Source organism: Vicia villosa, unplaced genomic scaffold (assembly GCF_029867415.1).
Source record: "Vicia villosa cultivar HV-30 ecotype Madison, WI unplaced genomic scaffold, Vvil1.0 ctg.003701F_1_1, whole genome shotgun sequence".
Lineage (NCBI taxonomy): Eukaryota > Viridiplantae > Streptophyta > Magnoliopsida > Fabales > Fabaceae > Vicia > Vicia villosa.
The window spans coordinates 211,140-215,990 of NW_026706275.1; positions in this window are offsets into that span (position 1 = coordinate 211,140).

Below are 4,851 nucleotides of genomic sequence, written 5' to 3' on the forward strand. Positions count from 1 at the left end.
TTTGAACATGGATGACATGGTAGCTAAGGCATCAGCTAGTTGATTTTCTTCGCGTGGGATGTGTTCGAAAGTGATCTCCTCGAAGTAAGGAATCAAACTCAACACATGTTCTTTGTATGGAATTAGATTTGGGTGCTTTGTGTCCCATTCCCCTTTGACTTGGTAGATTACCAAGGCCGAGTCTCCGTAGACTTCAAGGAATTTGATTTTTAGATCAATTGCAGCTTTGAGACCCAGAATGCATGCTTCGTATTCGGCTATATTGTTGGTGCAATTGAAACACAATCTGGCGGTGAAGGGTGTATGACCTCCTGTGGGGGAAATGATCACAGCTCCGATGCCATTGCCGAGCGCATTAGAAGCTCCGTCAAAAACCATAGTCCATCGGGATCCTGGTTGTTTGTAGTCATTGACTAGCATAATGTCTTCGTCTGGGAAGTCAAAGTTCAATGCCTGATAATCATCTACTGCTTGATGAGCTAAATGATCAGCTACCACACTTCCTTTGATTGCTTTTTGCGAAGTGTATTGAATGTCATATTCTGTTAGGATCATTTGCCATCTTGCAATCCTTCCAGAGAGAGCAGGTTTTTCGAACACGTATTTGATTGGATCCATCTTGGAGATCAGGAAAGTGGTGTGATTTAGCATATACTGTCTTAGTCGGCGAGCCGCCCATGCTAAGGCACAGCAAGTTTTTTCGAGTAGTGAGTATCTTGTTTCACAATCGGTAAACTTTTTGCTAAGATAGTAGATTGCGTGCTCCTTTCGACCGGAATCGTCATGTTGTCCGAGTACACACCCCATTGAATCTTCTAACACAGTTAGGTACATTATCAGAGGTCTGCCTTCCACAGGAGGTAACAAGATTGGCGGTTTTTGAAGGTATTCTTTGATTTTATCAAAGGCTAACTGGCATTTGTCATTCCATCTTTCCACTTGATCTTTCTTCAGTAATTTGAAGATTGGCACACAAGTAGGAGTCATATGGGCAATGAATCTGGCTATGTAGTTTAGACGTCCCAAGAATCCTCTGACTTGTTTCTCGGTACGGGGTATAGGCATTTCTTGAATGGCTTTGACCTTGGCAGGATCAACCTCAATACCTTTACTGCTGACGATGAAACCTAAGAGTTTACCGGATCTTACTCCAAAGGTACACTTGTTCGGGTTCAGTCGCAATCTGTATTTCTTGAGTCTGTCAAACAGCTTGTGTAAATGACTCAAATGTTCTTCTTCGGTGTTGGATTTTGCGATCATGTCATCGACATACACCTCTATTTCCTGATGAATCATATCATGAAATAGTGTTACCATTGCTCGTTGGTAGGTAGCTCCAGCATTTTTTAGACCAAAGGGCATTACTTTGTAACAAAAGGTTCCCCAGGGAGTTGTGAAGGTTGTTTTTTCCATGTCTTCGGGTGCCATCTTGATTTGATTGTACCCTGAGAATCCGTCCATAAAGGAGAATACCTTGCATTGTGCGGTATTGTCAACTAGTACATCGATGTGCGGTAAAGGGAAATCATCTTTAGGGCTTGCCCGGTTCAGATCTCTGTAGTCTACACACATTCTGACTTTCCCGTCTTTTTTGGGTACAGGCACGATGTTAGCTATCCAAGGAGGATAACTTACAACTTTTAGGAATCCGGCATTGAATTGTTTTTCAACCTCGTCTTTGATCTTTTTTGACATATCAGGCTTACTCCTTCGCAGTCTCTGTTTGACCGGAGTGCTTCCTTCTTTGATTGGCAGGCGATGAACTACAATGTCCGTGTCAAGGCCAGGCATATCTTGATAAGACCAGGCGAATATCTCGGCGTAGTCTTGCAACAATTGAATCAGTCTTTGCTTGACACTGTTTTCTAAGTCAGCCCCAATTCTGACCTCTTTCTTTTCTTCGTCACTGCCCAAGTTGATGACCTCAATCGGCTCCTCATGAGGCTGTATGGCTTTTTCTTCTTGTTCTAGAAGTCTTGCAATTTCTCTTGGCACTTCACAATCTTCCTCACTTTCGTCCTCAGTTTGGTAGATCGGATTTTCAAAGTCATGACGGGCAATAGCAGAGTCGTTATTGACTGGATCCAGCGTGTATGTGAATCTGCATGGTAGATATGTGAGTGTGTATGAAGAGAAAAACATAGCTATTTGAAAGCGAATAAAGAAAGAAAAAGGATCACAAAATTTTGAACATGCAAGCATCCCATGATTTTATTGAATGCACATAATCATGATATGACAAACCCTTTTTGTAGAAGGACCGTTGTGCTAAGGCACACGGCTTTCAAGCTCATGGTTCGATTGTTCAGGAACCACTTTTATCTTTGCACAATATACACAAAGAAAACAGGAAATGGCATTTACTCCTGATCAAAGGAGATCACATCCTCTGCTTTCCAGTTGTTCAATCCACCGTTGTTAGCAGGGAGCACCCAGCTGTTCCAGTTGCAGTTGTTCTTTTCGTCTTCCGTAGCATTGATTCCGCTAGTGGGAAAATGCGTAGGTAATTCTTCAGGATAAGTTGGATGATTTGTTGGATATGAGAATCCAGGTGGAGGTCCCTCTATTGGCTGAGCGAGATGCTCGATAAGGCCGTCCCATGCAGTAGGAATGATGTTTTGAATAGAGACTTGTGCATCCTGATAAGGAGTGTACTGTGACAGAAAATAACCTTCGTTGTTTGGCATCTTCCTGGCTTCTTCAAGAGCGAAGTTGTCGTCGTACTGTTCGTCCCATCCAGTCGGGACAATGTCTTTGATGGGAGTTGAAAAGCTCGGAGGAGCGGAATATTTCACCATATAGTCGTATTTGCCGCTGGGTTCTCCTAGCGTGTCCCATACTTCTTTGGGTGGATTTTGATATTGCTGAGTGACGGGACTTGTGATACTTCCGTCATTTTGATTACCCTCTTCTGTTGGAGTAAGATCTTCCAGAGCAATGTAAGAATTCTGAGGTGTGATATACTGGTAGTTGTAACCGTCATTTGGTCCTCCCACAGCATCCCACATTCCCATGGTAATGGGTGGAATTTCGTCTGGATATGGCTGAATGATGTGGTTCAAGTATGTCCCTTCATCATCAATGGCGTTTACTTCTTGGCTGGCGAAGTGTGATATTAACCCTTCAGAGCGAGGATTTTGATCATTCTTTTGATTTTCACCATTATAGCCCAGACCTAGCTTGTCGGACTTGTAGGGTATATCAGGGAGTTGTCCCCATACTGTGCGATCACCCTGTTCAATCATGGCTTTGGCATCTTTGAGAGAAGCCATAGTTGTAGCTGGAGTAGCAGGAATATGCTTGGTGGTAGAGATATCTGGAGATACAACCTCAAAAGCTTGATACGGAGTTTCGATGGATTCGCCCTCCATCTCAACATACTTGTCGTTGCTCAAGTGACTGACCATATATTCTTCTTCGCCATAGACTGTGACAACCTTTCCTTTTACTGGGTATTTTAACTTCTGATGCAGGGTAGAAGTTACAGCGTTTGCCCCATGTATCCAAGGGCGTCCTAGTAAACAGGAGTATGTTGGAAGAACGTCTATTACGGAAAAGATAACATCGAAAGTTTGAGAGCCCACTCTGATTGGGAGCTTAACTTCTCCGTACACCGTTCTTGTTGACCCATCGAAGGCTCTTACAACCACATCACTTGGTTGTAGCACAACTCCTTTGAAGTCAAGTTTTTCCAGTATTACCTTTGGTAACACGTTTAGAGAGGAACCATTGTCTATTAGCACATGAGACAGAGTGGTGCCGTTGCATTCGATAGAGATGTGCAGGGCCTTGTTGTGATTTCTTCCAGCAGGAGTTAGATCCACATCAGAGAAACCAAGACCATTGGGCACTGTAAGACTGGCGACACAATTCTCAAATTGGTCGATTGGGATTTCTTGAGGCACATGCGCAGCTTGAAGGAACTTCATTAGAGCTTTAGCATGAGCTTCTGAATATTTTAGCAGAGATAACATTGAGATTTTTGAAGCAGTATGCCCCAGTTGTTCGACAATATTGTAATCACTTTTGCAGATGATTTTCAATATTTCGTCCATCTCTTGCTTTGATGGATCCTCAGCAGTGATCTCTACCGGATTTTGAACTGGTTCGATCAGTGGCTCTTTGCCTCGAGTGTTGATATCTGGAATAGGAATTGGAACCTGGATTGGACTAGCAGCAATATTTGGAGAAATTTCTGGTGAAAAGATTCTTCCACTTCTCGTGATCTTGCTAGTGCCTGCAATGTTACTTACAGCTGAAGTAGTTAGTGTTGCGTCCTCTTTAGTCGAGGGATCCTGCTTAACTCCATGAATGTAAACATTAGTGTCATATCCCCATGGGACAGCTTTGTCTGAGGAGTATGGAAATGGAGTTGGTCTAGCAATGACTACTGATGCCACTTTGAGTGTAGCAGAAAGTTTGAATGGAGCCTTGGTAGAGATTTTGAATGGTAAGCTGGAGATCACTGAGACGTCTTCCATTCTTATCCCGTTGGCAAAGACTTTGCCCAACATGTCCATAGAAGGGAGCCTCTCAAACATAATGATACGGCGATCCATGTGTTTTTGAATTCCCATCTTTAGATTTTCACAACCATTGGGTTGGCGTGAGCAATAAAAGCAGTCGGGATCACAACCTGGAAAGTAACCAGCTTGGATGAACTTTCTTTTGACTTCGAGGAGTGGAATTGATACTTCGTTCACATCATAAATGTAAACTGTGTCTATGATAGCATTAACAGTTTTGTCATGCTTTGGCATAGGTGCTGTGATGACATTTGGAGTTTCTGGAGGATCGAACTCAATTTCTCCAGCATCTATCATGTCTTGGATTTTATTTTTCAGGGCCCAG